The sequence below is a fragment of the Ovis aries genome, chromosome X (genome assembly GCF_016772045.2).
Source record: "Ovis aries strain OAR_USU_Benz2616 breed Rambouillet chromosome X, ARS-UI_Ramb_v3.0, whole genome shotgun sequence".
NCBI lineage: Eukaryota > Metazoa > Chordata > Mammalia > Artiodactyla > Bovidae > Ovis > Ovis aries.
The window spans coordinates 96,347,696-96,354,978 of record NC_056080.1 but is presented as its reverse complement, the minus strand read 5'-3'; the positions used below and the strand labels follow the sequence as shown (position 1 = coordinate 96,354,978).

The 7,283-nt window shown below is 41.9% G+C and overlaps 1 protein-coding gene across 3 annotated transcripts in view; it reads right to left on the bottom strand.

The window, feature by feature from the left end:
- Positions 1-7,283, bottom strand: part of FGF13 (fibroblast growth factor 13) — a 577,215-nt gene that overhangs the window by 422,080 nt on the left and 147,852 nt on the right. The window lies entirely within an intron of this gene.

Sequence of the window (7,283 nt, the reverse complement as noted above, 5' to 3'; positions counted from 1 at the left end):
CCTTATACCTGTTCATCCCTCTTCGGGGAAGGTTCCTTTTACACACCCTTGCCTAAATAGCTCTTCATTCTTTATACTCATTTCTGATATCTCACCTTAAGTCTTACTTTTTTGGATCAAGAAATTCCATCAGTGAAGTTCACCAACACTCCTGTTATGAGGTCAGGTCTCTCATAACATGTACTTTTTCTTCATAGCACCCACCATGTTTGTTATGTAGTAAGTGCAATACCTCTTTGGTGAATGCGTGAAGCATCTGATTGAGGTCTGTCTTCTTGACTAGAATGGAAGCTCCAAGAGCATCACTGCTGCCATCTGTTAGATGGATGAAGTAGACACAGGACTTGGATTCAATCTCTCCTAAATCCCTCCTGTTCCCCAGATTTTACCTTCCCACTCTCCCTTACTCCTCTGTTCCTCTGCCCCTACCTGTCAGAACAGTGGCCCTCTTCCAACAGACACTGCCTAATTCCACTGGTAGCTCAAGGGGCGCTATTCTCAGTTTCACCTAGTCACTCATTGGCAATTACTTCTTGTCTAGGGACAGCCTTCATCAGGGACAGAAGCAGCAGTTACCTGCTAGTACCTCAAAAGCCACCATCAGGACATTGTTACTTCCCATTAAGGATAGTTCTCTCCATACAGTCCTCTTTTTAAATGCCCAAAGGTCCATTATGGGGAAGGTAACATTTGCCCAGTCCATCCCTCAGTCAACATGTTTGACTGCACACTCTTCACCTGGCTCAGAGTTGATTGAGGTGCTCACACGATTAAATGGAAGAAAGAACTGAAATCAGAGAGAATGGATGAGAAAGAAAAGACTCTCAATTTGGCCACAGGCTGAATCTGACTTTCTCTTCTGGCAAATGTTCCCATGACTGTGTAATGGATAACTTCATGTTAAACCTGTACATACCTGAGTACTAAATTACCTATCCCAAAACAATGGCAAATGGTATATATGTATCTCTCCAGTTATAAGGTTGGCAAAAAAACTCATTTACATTTTTCCATAAGATGTTATGGAAAAAACAGTTTGGCCAACCCAATACTTTCATTTACATACCTTGAATCTATAATGACAAGCAAACATTCCTTATAAGAAAAAGTGCTCTCAGTCACTAAGTCATGTCCAGCTCTTTGTGACCCTATGGACTGCAGCCCACTATCCCTCATTATCACCTCCCCAGTAGAAAGAACAACACTTTTCTGGTCACCTAACATGAAAGCACTCTATAGGCCATTAGTGCATTCTGGATTAGAAAACCCAAAATGTGTAGAATGGGGATTTGTGATCTGAAAGGGAAAGTGAAAGTCGCTCAGTTGTGTTCGACTCTCTGCGACTCCATGGACTATATATAGTCCATGGAATTCTCCAGGCCAGAGTACTGGAGTGGGTAGCCTTTCCCTTCTTCAGGGGATCTTCCCAACCCAGGGATTGAACCCAAGTCTCCCACATTGCAGGTGGATTCTTTACCAACTGTGCTATCAAGGAAGCCCTTTTGTGATCTGAATGTGGCCTAATTATCGTATGGTCAAACACAATCAGTGCAATCATTGGAATAAATGCAATGGTATGGAAGCATAATTTGCACTCATGTGGATACCGAACTGTTTACCTGAAGCAGCATCTGTTTTTCAAGTTCACCAGAACCAAAAAAGAAAAGGGAACAGAACCCACCATGTTGGGAAGGGAAGAACCCACCATCTTCGGCAAGTACAGAGATTAATGAGTTTGATTCCACACCAATCTGAATACTTCAGAGGTGAAGAAGAATCTGGACTCTGATTCTCACCTGGGAACCCTGGAGGAGAAAAATTCCCAGTTTTTCCTCAGGGCCCTGACCTGATCTTTTGACAACTCTGAGAACTCAAAGCCTGGGAGGTAGTGAGGTCACATGGCCCAGGTAACAAATTGTGCCTGTGAGGTCTGCCCAGAAGTATCAGAGGAGGACCTCAGCCCATGAAGAAAACAGTGTCTCTCACAGGGGTGTTGATTTGACGACATGGAAGAGGAGAAAGAATGGTCTTTCTGAAATGTGTAGATTTGAAGAGGTGGGGTTGTGTGGAATGGCAGGAGTGTTTTTCCTATACCGCTGCACCTGAGTTGCTCTGGGGAATTGATTTCTTATGCTACAAAAGGATAGGACAGTGTGATGCTGACTGGCCCTGGGGACACAGCTTCAATTCAAGTGCATTGATTCAACAAGGATGGAATTTTCTAGTAGGATCCAGCTGCCCACTCGCCAGACCCCTTGGTGATCCTTTTTTAAAAAGCAGGCGGAGAGGAACTGTAAAGATGGCGGAGGAATAGGAAGGGAAGACCACTTTCTCCCTCACAAATTCCTCAAAAGAACATTTCAACGCTGAGCAAACTCCACAAAACAACTTCTGTAGGCTGGCAGAGGACATCAGGCAACCAGAAAAGCAGACCATTGTCTTCAAAAACAGGTAGGAAAAAATATAAAAGACGAAAAAGGAGACAAAGGAGGTGGGGAGGGAGCTCCATCCCGGGAAGGGAAGCCCGTCCCGGGAAGGGAATTTAAAGAAGAGAGGTTTCCAAACACCAGGAAACACTCTCCCTGCCGAGTCTGTGGCGAGCCTTGGAAACACAGAGGGCAACATAACAGGAAGGAAAAATAGATAAATAATTAAAACCAAGAGATTGCAAGCCCAACAGTAACTCCCCCAGCGGAAAAGCAGCACAGACGCCTGCATCCGCCATTGGGAAGTGGGGGCAGGGCAGGGACGCGCGGGAGGCGCGGGCTGCAGAGCTTTGTAAGAATCGGGCAGGAACGCCCCACGCGCAACCAGAATGATCTAACTTGGGCTAGCAAACCAGACTGTGGGATAGCTACCACGCGAAAAGCTCAAACATAAGACACTGCCAGGACCGAGCACAGAACAAAGGACGGAACGGAAAAGCCGGCTGCAGACCATCCCCCGCCGGGGACAGGCAGCCAGAGCCGTAAGGACTGGAAAGGAGCAATTGTAGACCCAGAGAGACTTTACTTACCTAACTGCAAGCAGGCTTCTTTGCTAAGACTTCTGGGGGTGCTGGACAGTCACAGTCTGCCTCACGGGAGGCGCCAGCAGTCCACCCAGAAAGCTGAGCAGCAGCGGCAGAAAAGGTGACAAGCCACGGCAATCGCGCTCGCCAAACTCCTGAGCTACTCAGACCTGGGAAGGGCACAAAGCACAGTCCCAGCCGAATCTGTGCCTCTGAGGGCTGCCTGAGCACCGAACCTGAGCGGCTTGGACTGGGGAAGTGCACGCAGCCTAGGGCCGGCCCCAGACAGTTCCCGGCTGAGCATCGTAGAGGCGGAGCGGTTTGTGCGCCGCGAGAAGGGACAGGTCAAGCGGGGCTGAGACACTGTGTGCACACGACAGTGCTATTTGTTTGCAGCATCCCCCCTCCCCACAGTGCGACTGAACTACTGAGCTTAAAAAACCAGCAAGCAGAAGAAGTTAAACAGAGGGAACCACCTTGGAAGTGATCCCACACGGCCCACAAAATCAGAGAAGGGCCAAATATATTTTTACTATTTTTAAAATCATTCCTTTTTTTTGTTGTTTTTTGGTTTTTTGGGTTTTTTTTTCTTTTTTCTTTTTTTTTCTAACTTTTTTTAAATTGTTAAGTCTTCTATTTCTCCTCTAATTTTTATTTCTATAACCTACTATTACTATTAAAAAAAAAGCCTTTTTTTTTTTAAGGCAAACACCATATATAGTCTTTGGATGGTTGTTGGTGGTTTTTTGTTTTTTGTTGTTGTAGTTTTTTTTGTTTGTTTTTTTTAAAAAAATTCTTGTTTTTTTTTCTTCTTTTTCCTTCTGTTTCTTTTCTTTAATATTGTATTTTGAAAATCCAACCTCTACTCTAGATTTTTAATCTTTGCTCTTACGTTTTTGTTGTCAATTTTGTACATTTAAAAACCCAAACTTCACTACCCAAGTTTACCTGAGAGCGAGATTACTGGCTTGACCACTCTCTCCTCCTCTGGACTCTCCTTTTTCTCCACCAGGTGGCCTCTGTCTCTTTTCTCCCCCATCTCTTCTCTATCCAACTCTGTGAATCTCTGTGTGTTCCAGACGGTGGAGAACACCTAAGGAACTGGTTACTGGCAGGATTTGTCTCTCTCCTTCTCATTCCTCTCTCTTATCCTCCTGGTCACCTCTGTCTACTTCCTCCCTCTCCTCTTCCCCGTATAACTCTGTAAATACCTCTGAGTGGTCCAGACTATAGAGCGCACATAAGGAAGTGACTACTGGCTAGCTTGCTCTCTCCTCTTTTGATCTCACCACATCTCATTCCAGTTACCTCTAACTACCCCCTCCATCTTCTCTTCTCCTTGTAACTCAGTGAACCTCTCTGAGTGTCCCTCAATGTGGAGAAACTTTTCATCTTTAACCTAGATGTTTGATCATTGGTGCTGTATAGATGGAGAAGTCTAGAGGCTACTGTAAAAATAAAACTGAAAACCAGAAGCAGGAGGCTTAAATACAAAGCCTGAAAACAGAGAACTCTTGAATTCAGGGAACATTAAGCAATAGGAGCTCATCAAATGCCTTCATACCTACACCGAAACCAAGCTCCACCCAAGGGCCAACAAGTTCCAAAACAAGACATACCACTCAAATTCTCCAGCAACACAGGAATACTCCCCTGAGCTTCAATATACAGGCAGCTCAAAATTATTCCAAAACCTTTGATGTCTCATAACCCATTACTGGTCACTCCACTGCACTCCAGAGAGAAGAAACCCAGCTCCACCCACCAGAACTCCAACACAAGCCTCCCTAACCAGGAAACCTTGACAAGCCACTGATAGAACCCCACCCACAGTGAGGAAGCTCCATAATAAAGAGAACTCCACAAATTACCAGAATATAAAAAGGCCTCCCCAAACGCAGCAATATAACCAAGATGAAGAGACAGAGGAATACTCAGCAGGTAAAGGAACAGGAGAGTTGCCCACCAAACCAAACAAAAGAGGAAGAAGTAGGGAATCTACCTGAGAAGGAATTCCGAATATTGATAGTAATGATGATCCAAAATCTTGAAATCAAAATGGAATCACAGATAAACAGCCTAGAGACAAGGATTGAGAAGATGCAAGAAAGGTTTAACAAGGACCTAGAAGAAATAAAAAAGAGTCAAAATGTAATGAATAATGCAATAAATGAGATCAGAAACACTCTGGAGGCAACAAATAGTAGAATAACGGAGGCAGAAGATAGGATTAGTGAAATAGAAGATAGAATGGTACAAATAAATGAATCAGAGAGGAAACAAGAAAAACGAATTAAAAGAAACGAGGACAATCTCAGAGGCCTCCAGGACAATATGAAACGCTCCAACATTCGAATTATAGGAGTCCCAGAAGAAGAAGACAGAAAGAAAGATCATGAGAAAATACTTGAGGAGATAATAGTTGAAAACTTCCCTGAAATGGGGAAGGAAATAATCACCCAAGTCCAAGAAACACAGAGAGTTCCAAATAGGATAAACCAAAGGCGAAACACCCCAAGACATATATTAATCAAATTAACAAAGATCAAACACAAAGAACAAATATTAAAAACAGCAAGGGAAAAACAACAAGTAACACACAAGGGGATTCCCATAAGGATAACAGCTGATCTTTCAATAGAAACTCTTCAGGCCAGGAGGGAATGGCAAGACATGCTTAAAGTGATGAAAGACAATAACCTACAGCCCAGATTACTGTACCCAGCAAGGATCTCATTCAAATACGAAGGAGAAATCAAAAGCTTTACAGACAAGCAAAAGCTGAGAGAATTCAGCACCACCAAACCAGCTCTCCAACAAATTCTAAAGGATATTCTCTAGACAGGAAACACAAAAAGGGTGTATAAACCTGAACCCAAAACAATAAAGTAAATGATAATGGGATCATACTCATCAATAAGTACCTTAAACATAAATAGGTTGAACGCCCCAACCAAAAGGCAAAGACTGGCCGAATGGATACAAAAACAAGACCCCTCTATATGCTGCTTGCAAGAGACCCACCTCAAAACAAGGGACACATACAGACTGAAAGTGAAAGGCTGGAAAAAGATATACCACACAAATAGAGACCAAAAGAAAGCAGGAGTGGCAATACTCATATCCGATAAAATAGACTTTAAAACAAAGGCTGTGAAAAGAGACAAAGAAGGCCACTACATAATGATCAAAGGAACAATCCAAGAAGAAGATATAACAATTATAAATATATATATATACACCCAATATAGGAGCACCACAATATGTAAGACAAATGGTAACAAGTATGAAAGGGGAAATCAACAATAACACAATAATAGTGGGAGATTTAATACCCCACTCACACCTATGGTCAGATCAACTAAACAGAAAATTAACAAAGAAACGCAAACTTTAAATGATACATTAGATCAGTTAGACCTAATTGATATCTATAGGACATTTCACCCCAAAACAATGAATTTCACCTTTTTCTCAAGTGCTCATGGAACCTTCTCCAAGATAGATCACATCCTGGGCCATAAATCTAAACTTGATACATTCAAAAAAATTGAAATCATTCCAAGCATCTTTTCTGACCATAATGCATTAAGATTAGATCTCAATTACAGGAGAAAAACTATTAAAAATTCCAACATATGGAGGTTGAACAACACACTTCTGAATAACCAACAAATCACAGAAGAAATAAAAAAAGAAATCAAAATATGCATAGAAACTAATGAAAATGAAAACACAACAACCCAAAACCTGTGGGACACTATAAAAGCAGTGCTAAGAGGAAAGTTCATAGCAATACAGGCATACCTCAAGAAAAAAGAAAAAAGCCAAATAAATAACCTAACTCTACAACTAAAGCAACTAGAAAAGGAAGAATTGGAGAACCCCAGAGTTAGTAGAAGGAAAGAAATCTTAAAAATTAGGGCAGAAATAAATGCAAAAGAAACAAAAGAGACCATAGCAAAAATCAACAAAGCCAAAAGCTGGTTCTTTGAAAGGATAAATAAAATTGACAAACCATTAGCCAGACTCATCAAGAAGCAAAGAGAGAAAAATCAAATCAATAAAATTAGAAATGAAAATGGAGAGATCACAACAGACAACACAGAAATACAAAGGATCATAAGAGACTACTATCAGCAGTTGTATGCCAATAAAATGGACAACGTGGAAGAAATGGACAAATTCTTAGAAAAGTACAATTTTCCAAAACTGAACCAGGAAGAAATAGAAAATCTTAACAGACCCATCACAAGCACGGAAATTGAAACTG